This window comes from Peromyscus maniculatus, chromosome X (genome assembly GCF_049852395.1).
Source record: "Peromyscus maniculatus bairdii isolate BWxNUB_F1_BW_parent chromosome X, HU_Pman_BW_mat_3.1, whole genome shotgun sequence".
NCBI lineage: Eukaryota > Metazoa > Chordata > Mammalia > Rodentia > Cricetidae > Peromyscus > Peromyscus maniculatus.
In genome coordinates this window covers 58,211,004-58,228,600 of record NC_134875.1, presented here as the reverse complement: position 1 = coordinate 58,228,600, position 17,597 = coordinate 58,211,004, and the positions used below count along the sequence as shown (strand labels likewise).

The following is a 17,597-nucleotide window of genomic DNA, read 5'->3' as shown; positions in this document are numbered from 1 at the left end:
GAGTTCAATTCCCAGCAACCACATGGTGGCTGACAAACATCTGTAATGAGATCTGGTGCCCTCTTCTGTCATGCAGGCATACATGCAGAACACTGTATACATAATAAATAAATAAATCATTTTTAAAAAGGCATCAGATCTTTTTTATAGCAAAAAGATACTACATCTTATGATTATACCACATATATAGAAAGAAAGCCTACCATTGTCTCGTGTGACCATATGGAATAATATTCAGTGAAATAGCAACTTGAACTCAGTATTGTATAAAAAGAACTTTATATAGGCTAAATTTCTTCTAACTGTGCAGGATTGCTTCAATATTTGAAAATAAACCAATGTGATCCACTTTATACTGACAGACTAATGGAAAAACACTCATGCTATCAATTAACACTAAAAATATTTGACAATTTAATACTTACGTAATTATTAGATGGTTTTTACAAGTGTCAAAAAGCTAGGAACAGAAGGGAACTAATATCATATTAGAGATTTTTCATCTATATTCATAATGAATATTGGTCTTTAGTTTGTTTTTGTAAGGTATTTTGTAGCAGGAATCTTAGAAGGTCTTATTAATAAAATCAAACCTGAGCCAGATATTGGGGTGAACGCTGGAAGATCAGAGAGACAGAACAGGCCACAGCCACCTTACCTCACCAGTTCCTCAGCTGATCCTGTTTCCTCAGACTGGAAGCCTGAGTCCTCATCCAGAATGAATCTCAGCTGAACTTCTGCTCCAAAGCCTGAAACCTTAACCAGCTAAAAGCTTCTAGTTTCTGGTCTCCATGCCTTATATATCTTTCTGCTTTCTACCATCACTTCCTGGGATCAAAGGCTCGCTTTCTGGGATTAAAGGCATGAGTCGCCATGCTTGGCTGTATCCTTGAACACATGGATTTCTGCCTCTGGAATGCTAGGATTAAAGGTGTGAGTGCCACCATTTTCTAGCCTTTGTATCTAGTGGCTGTTCTGTCTCTGACCACAGATAAGTTTATTAGGGTGCACAATATTTGGGGGAACACAATACCAGCACAGTATTTAGTGATTTTTTTTAATTGTTAATTTTTTTCACACAACATATTTTGATCATATTCTTTGGTGAATATGATGTTAAAATAATACTAGTCTCATAAAACAAAGAGGAAAGTTTTCCTCACGTTCTATGTTTAGGAAGGGTTTATGTGAAGTTGATCTCAATTCTTCTTTAAATAATTAGTAGGGTTCATCTAAAAAGTGATCTAGTCCTGGATTTCTAATAACAGGAGTATGTTTATTGGGATACAATTCATATATAATAAACACCCAACCTTATAGTATATAATTGTGAACTGGCAGAGTAATAGAATTATGTAGTCACTACCACAACAAAGTTTAGAACATATTCCTCATATCTGAAAGGAAATCCATACCATCTGGTGTTGTTCCCTTGGCCACCCTACTCTTTCTCTGAGCTTTGTAACTGGTAAGCTTTTCTCTCTCTGGGCATTTGTCTATGGTGAATGTTTCATATAAATGGAAACACAGGCTATATAGTCCCTAGGGACTGGCTTTTTCATGTAGCATAATGTTGATAAATGTGTCTATGTTGTAGATCAGGGCTCTGCTGATTTTAATAACTAAAGAATATTCCTTGGGCTGGAGAGATGGCACAGAGGTTAAGAGCACTAACTGCTCTTCCAGAGGTCCTGAGTTCAATTCTCAGCACCCACATGGCAGTTTACAACCATCTATAACTCCAGTTCCAAGGGATCCAGCACCCTCACACAGACATACTTGTAGGCAAAACACTAATGTACATAAAATAAAACCAAATTGAAAATCAGTTTCCTTTGTATAGCTATGTCACATTTCCTCAATTATCAGTTGATGGACATTTAGGTCCTTTCCTCTTTGAGGTTATTGTGAGGGCTGTGATAAGCATTCACATACAAGTTTTATGTGAATACATACTTTCAATTTTTTGAATACATAGCTAAGTGAGATTGCCACATTTATGTTTAATAATTTATGGTTCTGCTGTAAAAGAATTACGCACTATTTTACACCCCCCAACAATGTGTGAAGGTTCCAGTTTCTCCCTCTCCTTACAACACTTAAACTTGCAGCTGATCATCTTTTTATAATTATTATTATAGCCATACTAGAGCATGGGAAATGGTATCTCATTATGGTTTTGATTTTCTCTAAAAACCGATGATACTAAGCACTTTCATAAGTGCTCATTGATAATCTGTATATTTTGCTTTGAGAAATGTTTGTTCAAATCCTTTATTTTTAAGTTGGCTCATTGAGCTGGGTATGATGGTGCATGCCTGTAATCACAGAACTTGGGAGGTGGAAGCAGGAGGGTGAGGAGTTCAAGGCCATCTGTTGTGGAATAGTACTTTAACTATGTAAAGACTTACATTTGTTTATGTTGTGGAATATTAATTTAACTGTGAAAGATGTGTTGTATTTGTTTATGCTGCATTTGTTTAATGATGTGAAGATGTGTTGCTTTGCCTGCCTAAGGCACCTGATTGGTCTAATAAAAAGCTGAACAGCCAATAGCTAGGGAGTAGAGGGATAGGCAGGGCTGGCAGGCAGAGAAAATAAGTAGGAAGAGGAACCTAGGCTCGAGAGAGAAGAGAGAAAAAGAGAGAAAGAGAGGGAAATGCCCGGGGCCAGCAAGCCAGGCAGCTGCCAGCCATCCAGACATAGAAGAAGCAGGAAATTAGGACATATGGAATGAAAGAAAGATACAAAACCCTGAGGCAAAATGTAGATGAAGAGAAACAGGTTAAAATAAGCTATAAGAGCTAGTGGGACAGGCATAAGGTAAGGTCGGGCATTCATAACTAATATTAAGTCTCTGTGTCATGATTTGGGATTGGTTGGTGGCCCAAAAGAAAACTGGTTACAGCCATCTTTTGCTAATAGTGAGTTCACAGACAGACTGACCTACAAGAATCCTCTCCAAATAAATTATTTACCTGTTTGTTTCTAGGTATGAGGCCATTATTCATTCTTGATAACACCTTTATCCACTAGGTAATGCAAGTATTTTCTCCCATTCTCCGGTTATTTTTTCACTTTATTGACAGTGCCATTTGAAGCAGAAGGCTTTTTATTTTATTTTTTTGATGAAACATCTATATTTGCATGGCTTGATTCCAATACAAAAAGGTGCTTAATTATATTTTCAACTAATAATTTAATAGATCCAGTCCTTACATGTAAGTCTTCAATGCATTTTGAGTATGAGGTTGTGGACCAATTATTCCAGCAAAATTTGTTAACAAGACTGACATATATCCCTATCCACTATGTACTGTCTTTATTTCAGTAGCACACTGCCTTGATTACTACAGGTTTCTAGTGAGTAACTAAATCAGGAACACAAGGACTAAAACTTTGTTGCTCTTTTTCAAAGTTGTTTTGGCTATTTTGGTTCTCTTAAATTTCCATATGATTTAGGGTTGTCTTGTCAAAATGGGCGAGTAGGAAAGCATATGGAATTTTAATAGAGATTGTACTAAATCTGTAAGTAGAGATAGCTGTGTTTATTTCCTTCCAATCTGGATGTTTTTGTTTCTTTGTCTAGCCTAACTGCCCGGGCTTGACCCTCCAGCACAATGTTGAATAGAAATGGTGAAACAGACATCCTTATTTCTTCCTGCTTGCAGACAGTTTTCTATTACTCACTACCGTACGTGAGGTTAGTTGTGGGGTTTTCTTACACGTTCTTTATCAGATTGAGGAAATTCCTTTCCTGTACCTAATTTGTTGTCCTTACCATAAAAGTGTGTTTGGAGTTTTTGAAGTATCTTTTCTCCATCTATTAAAATAATCTTATGTGTTTTCTAATTTATTAATACATTACACTAGAGTAGTTGATATGTGGACTAACTATACTCCTGAGACTAACACCATTTTTCATGTGTATAATCTTTTGCCAGACTCCATTTGATAGGATTTTTTGCTGTGGAATTTTGTGTCTATCTTCATAAGGTGCTTGTAGGGGTTTTTTTCTTGCATATCTTTGTTTTGATAATAGTGTAGCACTGCCTTCTACAATGAGTTGGGAAGCATTTCTTCTTCTAATTTCTAAGAGGAACATGATCAATGCTAGTTCCTTAAGTGTCTGCTAGAATGTATCAGGGAAGCCATGTGAGCCTGAGTTCTCTGGGAAAGGATGATTACCAATGCAATCTCTTTACTATTATAGATGTATTAAGATTCTCATTTCTTTCAAAGTAGCTTTTGGTAGCACATACTTTTCTAGGAGTTTGTCTATTTCTTGTAGAATACCTAATTCTCTGGGTTAAATTGGTTTGGAATACTGTCCTACAGTTTTTAGCACAGTTTTTCTCCATCTCGGTGAACCACCCCTTGTAGTGTTTTTCTACCTCATCCTCGAAGACTGACTGTTCACCACTGTAAAAAGAAAGCTTAGAGATGAGGCGGACCAGAAAGCTGTAACAGGGTGGGCCCTGTTTTATGTGTGAGTCTAGACTGATCACAGGTACACTTGATGCTAATCCTTGTGAGAAGCAGTACCATGGTGTAAGCAATCTTGTAGCAAGCAGCCTAGCCATACAAGTTCAGAAATGTGGGACAGATCTGAATATGGTGATGGCCACAGTGTGTCTGACATTGCAGATGCCAGAAGATGCAGAGGGCATCTCTAGTAGCTTGAACTGCAACCACTTCAGCACATTTTAGGCAAAAGTTCTAGTAGAGGCCATACCATCTTCCTGGGTGGGAGAGACATGGAAGCGCATCCTCATGAGAAAGACTTCTATGTCTCTATTCTAGTGTATTCTAATGGCTCTTCATTGTTTCCTGTGGTGCACTGGGACACATTGCTGAGGGACATCTCACATCTGTTGCCAACCAAACTTCACTGTTCCCTATTCACGTACATAGGTCCTTCATTAAGCAAAAGGAGATGAGTTTTTTAAGTATATTAAGAGTTTCTCAAAGGCTATCATGCTTGATAAAATGGCAATTCCTTTTTAAATGTTTATTTTTATGTGCATGGGTGTTTTACTTGCATGTATGTCTGGGCACCACATGCTTGCATTTCCAATGAAGGCCAGAAGAGGGCATTAGATCTACTAGACCTGGAGTTACAGATGGTTGTTAGTCACCTGGGTCCTCTGGAAAAGCAGCCAGTACTCATAACCACTGCGCCATCATTCTAGATCTGCAAATGGCAATTCTTTGTGAGCAATTTAAGTATGATACTGCCTCTACTACACAATACCAGATCATTGCATCAACTCCTCAGCCTGGGTTCTCGTCAATTGCAGTCTTAGTGTTCATAAAGATGACACCGTGGCAGCTAAACTTCACCCTACCACCGTTCACGGGGCATTCAGTTCTTGATAGATGTCATCTAACTTCAGTGACTCTGCCATGCTGGCCAGACTGTGGTGGCCTGGGGACAGACCTTTAGGCTGCAAGAAGGCTTTAAAGTAAACTGGGAACTCAGAGCTAGCTCCAGCTCAGCTCCTGGGTAGGTATGCAGATATGCAGATAAGGAATATCTTTAAGCTGCAGCCTGGCAATGGTCCAGGCATGGGCGATGGGGACGGTAGAAGAAGTAAGAGCTTGGGGAGTACACAGCAAGAACTTTTCCTACATTTGTGGCCCTGTGACCGCAGTGCTGACTTTTAAACTTGATACCTCCTGACGTCCAATTTAGGTATTGCAGCAGGATCTGGAGTAAGCCTGGGAGCCTCAGGAACCTTGCCAAAATCACACAGCGAAGCAGGAACTGCTTTCATTCAGACCCAGCAGTTCCACGAAGCCATGGCTGACACCTTCCTGGATCACATGTGTCCCTGGACATTGACTCCACTCCCATCAGGGCCCACAGCACTGGCATCATTTGTACCTTTGGTCCTGCTTCCCAATCTGCGGAGATGCTGAAGAAGATGATCACGTCTGGAATGAATGTGGCTCATCTGAATTTCTCTCACGGAACTTGTGACTACCATGTAAAAACCATCAAGAATGTGCATGCAGCCACAGAAAGCTTCGCATCTGACCCCATTCTCTACCGACCCATTGCTGTGGATCCTGACACAAAAGGACCTGAGATCCAGACTGGACTTCTGCAGCAGTGGAGCTGAAGAAGGGAGCCACCCTGAGAACATCCTGTGGCTGAACTCTAAGGACATCTGCAAGGAGGTGGAGGTGGGCAGCAAGGTCTACATGGATGGCAGGCTCATTTCACTGCAGGTGGAGGAGAAGGGTGCTGCCAGAGGTGGAGAATGGTGGCTCCTTGGGTAGCAAGAAGAGGGTGAGCCTCCCTAGAGCTTCCTTGGACTTCCCTGCTGTGTCAGAAAAGGACATCCGGGATCAGAACCTTGAAGTGGAGCAGGCTGTAGACATAATGTTTGCATCTTTCATTTGCAAGGAAGCTGATGTGCATGAGGTTAGGAAGGTGCTGGGAGAAGGGCAAGAACATCAAGATCACCAGCAAAATCGAGATCCCTGAAGATCCGCAGGTTTGATGAGATTTTGGAGGCCAGTGATGGGATCACGGTGGCTTGTGGTGACCTAGGCATTGAGATTTCTGCCGAGAAGGTCCTCCTGGCTCAGAAGATGGTGATCAGACAATGCAACCAAGCTGGGAAGCCTGTCCTCTACACCACACAGATGCTGGAGAGCATGATCAGAAAACCCTGCCTCACCTGTGCTGAGGGCAATAATAGGGCCAATGAAGTCCTGGATGGAGCAGACTGCATCAAGTTGTCAGGAGAAACAGCCAGCAGGGACTACCTTCTGGAGACTGTTCACATGCAGCACCTGATTGCCCATGAGGCAGAGGCTGCCATCTACCACTTGCAATTATTGGAGGAATTCCGCCATCTGGCGTCTATTACCAACGACCCCACAGAAGCTGCCTCGGTGGGCACTGTGGAGGCCTCTTTCAAGGGCTGTAGTGGGGCCATTAGCGTGCTCACCATGTGGCTAGGTAATGCCCGCGTGTTCCTATCATTGCTGTGATGTGTAAGCCAGGCCCATCTGTACCATGGCATTTTCCCTGTGCTGTGTAAGGATGCAGTACAAGATGCCTGGGCTGAGGATGTAGACCTCCGTGTGAACTTGGCCATTTATGTTGGCAAGGCCCGAGGCTTCTTCAAGAGGGTAGATGTGGTCATTGTGCTAGCTGGGTGGCACCCTGGCTCTGGCTTCACCAACACCATGTGTGTAGTGCCTGGGCCTTGATGGCCCCCTGGAGCCCCTCTTCTAGCCCATGTCCCACCCCCTCCCCCATCCCATCCATTAGTCCAGTGATGCTTGTAGTGCTCACTCTGGGCCATAGTGTGTCGCTGGTGGGCTGGGACGCCCGGGAAAATGAATGCCTCTGAAAGGTGGACTAGAGCCCAGCTGTCTATCATATGGCCCTACCCGAGACAGGGGTGGGGGAGGAATGCAGGATTGGATACCCTCTGACTTTATCAAGAAAAAGCAGCGACATCTCTATGTGCTTTGCTCCTGTACAAAGTTGCCCAGAGAACTCCCAGCCCTGACCTGGAGTCATGAGACCACAAGAATGGGGGCTTAGGGCATGGGGCTGAGGTTCCTGTGTGATACCTTTGGCCCTGGCCATGACTTGCTTCCCCAACAGCTTTGGCCCCCCCACCCTACCCCCACCCCCGCTCCTCCTGGTGCACTCCTCAGCCATCACTGCAGACACTCACACTCCAGTCTCCTCCGCCTTCCCTGCTACTGCGGCAGCATCTCCAGACCTGTTGCTGTAGTGCCCACCTGGATGTCAATAAACAGATGCTGGAGGGAAAAAAACTAAACTAAACTAAATGCCCAAAGGTTTTTGTTTGTTCGCGGTTTGGTTTGGTTTGGTTTGGGGTTTGGGTTTTCGAGACAAAGTTGCACTGTGTAGCTTTGGTTATCACTCGGTAGACCAGACTGGCCTCGAACCAAAGCTTTATTTCAGCCATTTATCATTCTGCATTGACTCTAGACCTTGGCTGTTTACCTAATACCTTGTTCCACCTTACTATATGCAATTAACTTCCTACATTACATCACTCTGAAAGGACCAAGCAGACGCCATAACAGGCTGCTCAGTCTTCCTGCAGAGATCAGGCCTCAATTTCAGTTTCCTGAAACTGAGCAAGTAGTTTCTAGGAGGGACGTGAGCAAAGGACAATTAATCACTGATGCCCCTGCCAGCAGGGACAGGAAGACAGGATCCACCATTCCTGGGCCACTGAGTCAGCCCCCACAGTCAGTACATGCTAGTCCAGCCAGCCTCTACAGCAGCTCAAAAACAAAGCCAGGGACGTGTCCAGGCCTGCCCAAAAAATGGATAATTGTAACCTCCAACTAACCCTAGCCAATTAAAAGTTACTACATGATTGCCACTCACATAAACCAATCCTGAGTCTGTTCCTATGTAGTCTGTAGATCCCAAGCCCCCTCCCTTACTTTACTCCCTATAAAAACCCTGTCTCCTTGCTACTCAGGGTCTCTCCTGCTCTGCTGCTACGTCAGATGGATGGAGAGTTCCGGGTTAACTCCCAACAGGAAAAAAAAAAAAAAAAAACTCTTGGTTTTTGCATCGGATTTGGTCTCTTGATGGTCTTTGGAGGACTCTGGGTACAACAACTCAAATTCTATGAATAAAATAATTCAATAAAAGTGCAGTACTTTGCATAATGACACGTTGAAAGCAAGTGATATGATTTGTTGGGAGGAGAACAAGACGATTTAAAATTATTCTCTCACAATTTCAAACACACTTACAATGTTTTTGCTAAAAGTGTCTCCCATTATTCTAATTTATCCCCTATGTCCTTTTGGAAAGCCTGGTAGTGCATAGGAAAGGTTACATATGACCTTACATATGTTTTCCTTGCACTCACCTTTCTGCTAGCCAAAAGCATATTTGGCACCAATCTACATCTCTGCTTATTCATAGTTATGCTTCTTTTTTGCAGAGCAGCTATACTAGGAAGACTCTAATTACAGGCATGGATACAATATGCTAGCAAGAACAAGAAATAGCAATATGAACAGTCAGTTATGGGTCCCACATTGTCAATCATGAATTAAGGTTCTAATTTTTTCATTATTTGAAAATTTCAACATTCATGTAAAGTGTTTTTTCAAATTCATCCCTTTCACTTCTTCAATTCCTTCCCTTCTCCCACACCATAACTTTGCCCTCACAACTTCATGTGATTTTTGAACTCAATTAATTCTGTCAGCATGTACATGGGTATAGGGTCACCCACTGGAGAATGGGTAGCCTCTCAGGGGCGGTATCCCTGAGGAAACAGACATTAACCCAGCAGCCATCAGTTCCCAGTGACTCTTCAGCTAGGGAGTGGGAACATCATGAGCCCATCACTCATTTGTGTTGGGATTCTCTCTGGCTTGACTGTATTCAGTCTTGTGGGTGCTGTCACAGTCTCTGTGAGTTCAAGTGTGCAGTGGAGTCCCATAGATCCTCCCAAACAGTAGGGGTTATTGCCACTACTCTTGTTTTTACCATCCAGAAGTTGATGGTAAGAGCCTATTGCTGAAGAAACCACATACACGAGTCATAGGACATGGGGAACTCAAGCTGGTGCTGACCTGGAAGCTTCACTGCTATTGGTTACCTTTCATACTTCTGGAAGGTGCTATGCATACTACCAGGGGAGAAAAAGAAACAATAGTCTAACCCAGCAGTGAATCTGGTGAGCTACAATAATGACTGGCCTGGCAAATATGTTTACTGGTGCAATAGTGGTACAGTTACTGGAATAAACCAACCACTATCTTCTTAGATTTAAAACCAACTCTATAAGATAGAATCCATGCCTGGTAGTGTTTACTAGACCAAAAATCCATAGATGGGTAGGTCATAGGCCCTAGGGAAGAACCCAATACTATTATTCTGGTAAACAGACATAGCAGTAAACTGTCCATACCTACAGATTCCTGCATCTCTCAACTCTCAGTATAAAAAGTTGTTTTTTTTTGGGGGGGGGTTGTTTTGTTTGTTTTGTTTTCTTCTGTTTTTTTCCTTATTTGCAAAAGGCAGTTGGCCAAGCTGCAATGACAAAGCAGGTGGAGGGGCATCTCCAGGGAGCCTGGCACCCTCTTCACCTAATTGTTCCGTACTTGACAGTGCCCAAGCCCTAAGTGCAGCAGGCCTAGAATCATCTTGTCCCACTGGAAATGTATTGTGCTGAGCCTAAGCTTCCTGTTCTGTTACTATCAGCTAGGTCAACAGGAAGGACGGCATCTCAGTGATGGTGCCACAGACATGGGCAGCTGTGTGAGCTGTCTCATCACTGGTTCTGGAATTGTTCTGATTTTAACTGCATGCAAATCTGTGGTGTCCTTCCTGCCTCGTCCCAGAAAATGAAATATAATATTTTTGACATCGTTTCCAGAATTTTAAAGTAAAAAAAAAATGATACAATCCAAAATCCTCTTATTTCAGAACTTGACAATAGATTGCTTTAACATAGACTTAAGATCAAAATATCTTACCCTCTAAGTTTAGATTGACTGTTGACTCCAAGGGCTTTGATCAATAGTGGAAAAACCTATTCCACTTGAATTGGTTTGAATTCATCCACCATCTCTGGCTCTTACAGTTTTTCTACCTCCTCTTAAGATCCCTGAAGCTTGAGGGAAGGGGATGATATAAATGTCTTATTTAGGGCTGAGTATTCTGAAGTCTCTTATTCTTTGCATGTTGAGCAGTTTTGGGTCTCTATGTTAATTGCCATCTACTGTAAAAAGAAACTTCTCTGATGAGGATTGAGAGATACACTGATCTATAGGTATGTGAATAAGTCATTAGGAATCGTTTTAAGCCAGGTGGCGGTGGTGCATGCCTTTAATCCCAGCACTCTGGAGGCAGAGCCAGGTGGATTTCTGTGAGTGTGAGGCTAGCCTGGTCAGGCACCAAAACTACATGGAGAAACCCTGTGTCTAAAAATAAAAAAAGGAATCATTTTAATGCTATGTACATTTAGCAGATAAGCTATAGTAAACTCTTCCCTAGGACTTATGACCTATGTAGCCACAGGTGGTTGGCCTCATTGACAGTGCCAAGTTTGGGTTCTGTCTTGTAGAACAAACCTGAAATGAAATCAGAGAGTTATTGCTTACTCCCATAACATTTGTGCCACTATTACACTATGGGATATATCTTGCCAGACAGGTCATTACTGCAGCTTGATGGGTTCACAGCTCAGAAAGATTTATGAATTTTTTCCCTCCGCTAGTGTGCATAGCACCTTCCAGCACTATGAAAGCTAGGCAGCACGAATGAAGCATCCAGTTAGTATCAGGGAGGTTTCTCTATGTTCTATTACTCAGTTGTGTGGTCTCTTCAGCAGTAGAGCCTTACCAGCAAGTTCTGGTGGGTCACTCACTCAAGATGATTCTTTCCAGTTCTGTCCATTTACCTGTGAATTTCTGGTTGCATTTTTAAAAGATGATTTACAGTATTCTTTGTGCTGTTCATTATGATGGTTAATACACATCTGTAGTTGCTATTGTCTTCCTGATATTAAACTGATTTTTTTTTTGCCTTCTAAAACAAACTGAACACCCACAACTCAGCATGGAGCTCCAAACTTCCAGCATTGGTTTGGGACTGAGGCATCCAGCTCCAGAGACTGAGTAATTACCAGGGTATTTCCCTCTCCTGCATGCAGACAGCCATTGTTGATTCCAGCCTTTATCCTGTCAAGCAATCTAATATATATATATATATATATATATATATATATATAAATATGAATATATATGTATGCTCATATACATATATATACTGTCTATTGGTTCTGTTCTTCTAAAGAATCCTGCGTAATGCAGATTTGGATATATCCAACAAAACAGTTTGCTTATGGCCTAGAGCAACGGGACTAGCAAAGATTCAAGTAGGACTAAAGCTAATGAAAGCAGAGGGGAAACGAATCTACTTCAAGCCATTGGTTCCTAGAATTATAACCTGCATGCAGAGTTCTCTGTCCACCCCTCAGCCTGCACTTCTCCAGTATAAAGTAATGGTGCAACTTCCAGCCTCTCAGTGAAGACTACAAAAGAAAACACTTGCCAGCTCATGTCAAAGTTGTACTTAGGGAAATAAAAGTAATAAAGGCCAGCTGAGCAACAAAAAGAAGGGAGCAAAGATCAAACAAAAAATGAGCACACACAGTGATAGTAACATTATAGTAGCTAGCTTAGAGAAGAACTGAAATTACTAACAACAACAGCATAGCCACTCTTCAAAACCACTCAGATATAAAGTGGGGTTTGATCTTATGGATCTGGCTTTTACTTTGTGCTTTTATACTGTCTCTTATCATGAACTATTATTCAGGAGACAAAAGGATTATGGCCCTTCCCGTATTCCTTTAATTTTTGCTCTATTCACTATGCCTGTACTCGCGTACTCCTCCAAATGCATTACCACTGACTCAAATCTTCTGTATTCTGAAAGATTTGATTTTTAGTTCCAGGGGTGTCTCACTATGTATCCCAGGCTGGCCTTGGGCTAATCATCCTCCTCTATCAGAGCTTCTTAGAGAAATGACTGTGGCAAGACATACAATTGAATCTTGAAAGGCACTTTTCTGTCAATACCGTTGAGAACATCAAAACAAGGAAAGCCTGAGAAACTTTCAGTCAAGAAGAGCTGAAGGACAATAATAAAGTGGAACACTGCATCATAGGTTTGATCCTAGTAAGAAAATCATACTAGATAAAAATTACAGAAATTTGAACAAGGTATGGACTTCAGCTATGATTATGTGTCAATAATAGTTCACTAAATATGTTTGTTAAAACATATGGACTAATCTAAGATGGTACACAGGATAGGGGCAGGAGGGGGCAGGTATGGAATTCTGTGTACCATCTTTGCAATTTTTTGCTGAATCTAAAATAACTCCAAAACACAAAAGTTATTGTATAAATCACAATACCAGGAAAAGGAAGACATAGAATCAAATCTTTATAAACTTTAGTGTAGCCTCGCACAAGTCACTATTTTTTTAGTAGCATTTACAAGATGCCAGACTAGGAAGCCTCAGGCCCCCCTTTCCTCCATAGAAACCACCAAAATATTGGATGCTAGCTTAAATAATTTGGTAGGAGGACGAGAAAACAGTCAAAGGTGTTTGATAACCATGTAAATGCCAAATGGATAAAAAAAAAAAACTTAAAAAAAACAACTATGTGTTACATTATAGGAGACTTAGAATATGTCTTCTTGCTTTGTCCCACCCCCTCCCTCTCAGAATAGCTAACAGAAGCAATGGCCCAGCTGGCAATTCCCTCCCTGGAATCCTGAAAAGAGGAAAGTGGTCTTTATTCACAGTATTCTAACCTGCCTCGGGTCTGCCTTAGTTACTGGCCTCTGTTTTCCCTATCCGAGTGCTCAGATGGGAGAAAAAAGCAGTAGCTCGAAGCTCTGGCTAGGAAAAGTCAACACTGCTCATGAAAACTGAAAGAGCACACCAACTGGCGGGCACCCATGACAAGAGATTAGAGGTAGATGAATATACTAATACATTTAAATCATCTAAAGGAAGCAAGAATGACAAATTTAAAATATGAATGCAACAGAAATTCTCGTACCTGGGATATAACTGGGTTGGAGAATTCACTGTAAGAATTCAACAGTAGACTCAAACAGGAAGAAGTAAAAGCCTTTAATTTGAAGATAGGAGCTTTGAGTTTGAGAAACCAAAAAGAATTAAGAAAAACAGACAGAGATTAAGAGATTTAGGGGTCACCATCAAGTTGACTGATGTATACATCAGTGAAATCTTGGAAGATGAATAGACAATGAGACACAAGAATTATTGAAAGCAATAATGGCTTAACAGTTCCCAAATATGATGGTGGACATTCACTGCCAAATACAAGAATTTCAATGACATCTATGTAAGGTCAACCGAAAGAGGTAGAAACCATGACACATTATAATGTATCAGAGGACAAAGACAAAGTGGGAAATCTTGGAAGCAGCAAGAAAAATAATCTCATCACATAAAAGGGACCCTCAATGATTATCTGTGGAAGCTGAGAGGTGGTGGTTCCTACCTGTAGTCCCATACTGAGGGCAAGTTAAAAGTCACCCTACGCTACATGGCAAGTTCCAGACCAACCAGAGCTATAGAGTAAAACATTTTAAAAAAAAATGGTATTCATTGGATTTCTCAATAGAAACCATGGAAGCCAGAAAAATTAGAATAACATATTTAGAAGAATAATACAAAATCTGCAGAGAGCTCTACATCTGGAAAAAAACTATTCTCCTAAAACAAGAGAGAAATGGAAGCATCCCCAAATTAAGGAAATTCAGTGTTATCACAGCAAGTAAACATGATAAAGACATAAAAATCATTTTTTTTTTTTTTGGTTTTTCGAGACAGGGTTTCTCTGCGTAGTTTTGCGCCTTTCCTGGAGCTCACTTGGTAGCCCAGGCTGGCCTCGAACTCACAGAGATCCGCCTGGCTCTGCCTCCCGAGTGCTGGGATTAAAGGCGTGCGCCACCACCGCCCGGCGATAAAAATCATTTTAATTAGAAAGAAAAAATAATATTGCTGCTGCAGAGAGATGATCTAATATATCAGCACTCTAATATCATAGCAATAAAACCAAAACAGTGAATAATGGAAGGTTCCTTGCAAATACTCAGTTTTCTACAAAAATATCAAGACATGCAAAGAAGACAAGACGATATTGCAGGATTTGAAATCAATGCATAAGAATTAGCTGTTTATACCGATGAAAACAGTCTAAAAAAGTAGTTAAAATAATTAAATTCATAGTAAAAAGAAAAAAGAAAAACAGTTTAAAAAATAAATTTATCCAGGCAGTGATGCACACCTTTAATCCCAGCATTCAGGAGGCAAAAGCAAGCAGATTTCTGTGAGTTGAAGGATAGCCTGGTCTACAGAGCAAGTTCCAGGACAGCTACACAGAGAAAAACCAAAAAAAAATTAAAAATAAATAAAATAAATACATAAATAAATTGTGAATTTAAGCTGAGTGGTGGTGGTGTATGACTTTAATCCCAGCACTTGTGAGGCAGAGACAGAGACCTCGAACTCTGTGAGTTCGAGGTTAGCCTGGTCTAAGGAGCAAGTTCTAGGACAGCCAAGGCTATTACACAGAGAAACTCTGTCTCAAAAAAGCAAAAACAAAAACAAAAAAAATTACCAAGGAGTTCAGACATTTGTACACTAAAATATTTCACTTGAAAATCTGTAAAAATGTAAAGATGAAACAAATAAATGAAAACACAGTCCATGTTAAAGTGTTCAAAGACTTAAATTTGTTAAGTTGTCAATACTAACTGAGTGATCTTTCAAATTCAGGGCAGCTACTGCCAAAACCTCAATTTCATTTTTTAGAAAAATCCACCCAAAAACTCAGTGTGAAAAAATTAAAAAAAATAACATGATTAATGTGTAACAGACAGGCAAAAGATCAAGCCAACCCAAATCCTGGCATAGATATCTAGGTCTCATCCCTTATTGAGGGGCTATATACTGCTCTAAAGGTGGTGGGACCTGGAGGAATGGAGTCAAGAAATGAGGTTGACTCGTGCAATAGCCAACTTTACTCAGAATATCAGACAATATATACTCTGGGGGATAAGAGGGGTCATATGAGATAGGTGTCCAATCACAAGAGTAAGCTGCACATGGCAAAAACAGGTTTTTCCAAAGAGGCATACAACCAAATAACAATAGCCAGTGATAATGAATAATCGGAAGTAAACTCACTCCTATCTGCTACACTTGGGAGGGGCACAAAAGCCAAATGCAAGAAAAAAAAATCTATGTTTTTTAAGAAACTGAGATCAAAAAAAAAAAAAAGAAAGAAAGAAAGAAACTGAGATCATAAGACTCTTGCCATGGTTCCTTGGAGTTTTCTCACAAGCACTGAGAAATCTCATCACAGGACTCCATTCTTGGACCACGACATTGCAAGGAGCTTTTGGCAGTGGGAAGTTGCTGGGAGAGAGAGGCAGTGATTCTTTTTGTGGACATGGCCACTTGTAGACTTCCCATTCTCCAGGGCACGGCCCCATAGCCATGCACATATAGACAGCACTGAGAGGACTTAATGGGTTGTAAAACTTAAATAGGAATGAGGCCAGGCATGGTGACAAGTGTCTGTAATCCAGCACTCAGTAGGCAGCGGCAGGTTGATCGCTGTGAGTTCCAGGCCAGGAAGGTCTGCATAGCTAGTTCCAGGTCAAACAGGTCAAACAGGGCTACATAGTGAGACCCTGTCTCAAAAAAAAGGCATGAAGTTGGGAGTGGCATGTTGGGGGTAAATGGAGGTAGTTGGAGGGGTAAAGTGGGGATAGACCGTGATGTCCTACTGTATACATTTATGAGATTCAAAAAAAAAAATAAGCCAATTGCTTTCTGATTAGAATTGAGTCTCACTCCACAGGAGTGGCTGGGGAGGCCATAGGTTTAGTGGGGAAGTTCTTGCTGTCATGTTGCTAAGTGGGCATGATGTGCCTGTCAAATTGCCTTCTATATAACTTGGGTCAGAGGAGCTTCTTTTAACCGTACTTGGCAGTGATTGCAGAGTTAGAACTGGTCAAAGCACAGAGGAAAGGTAACTGATGAATGCCCAACCACAAAGGAGGCATCTATAGCACTCTGTCTAAGACTCAGGGAACACTGCAGGAAAGGGGTGGGAAATGTAATGACAGGAGAAAGGAGGGGAACAAATGTGGAACGCTGGCTTCTGGGCATCATGTGGCTGTTGCATTCATCAACACACAGAAGCTGCAATTATCTGCACAAGATTCTTGCCCATCAACACCCTGTCATGGGGCCCTGCACCCCAAGCAGATTCAGAGGCTGATAACAGTTAATGGAGGAAGGAGAGACACTTTCCTCAAGAATGTAGCCACTAGCACGGTGCCCATGATCCTGCAAACAAACTCTTACCTATACTGTAAACAATCCTAATGAAACTCATTGAGTCACCAAAAAAAGACGTGAAATTGGAAGGAGTCTAGTTGGGAAGAGTAAAGGGATTAATAAGAATGGTGTGGGGGCTGGAGAGCTAGCTCAGTGGTTAAGAGCACTGGCTGCTCTTCCACAGGTCCTGAGTTCAACTCCCAGCAACCACATGGTGGCTCACAACCATCTGTAATGAGATCTGGCGCCCTCTTCTGGCTTTCAGAGACACATGCAGGCAGAACACTAGACATAAAAAACAAATCTTAGAAAAAAAGAATGGGATGGGGACAAAAGACAGCAATTGGAGTAAATATGACTGAAATACATTATGTATATATATGAAAATGTTATGATGAACTCATTCTTATGTACAATCAGTGTTTACTAATGAAACATTAAAAAAATTATCCAGGCATGTTGACACATGACTTTAGCTCCTATAATTGGGAAGCTGAGAGAGTATCATGAATCTGAGTCCAACCTGGGCCACATAATGAGTTATTATCTCAAAAACAAAAAATCAATAAGATTCAAGAATGAGAAGTATAACAGCATTTGTCTGATATGTGTAAAATTCTAGGTTCAAGTGTCAGTATTGTTTTTAAGAAATCAAACAAGCAT

At 41.2% G+C, this 17,597-nt stretch overlaps 1 pseudogene; it reads left to right on the top strand.

The window, feature by feature from the left end:
• Positions 1–5,520: 5,520 nt before the first annotated feature.
• On the top strand, positions 5,521–7,227 carry LOC102903944 (pyruvate kinase PKM pseudogene; annotated as a pseudogene).
• Positions 7,228–17,597: the final 10,370 nt, after the last annotated feature.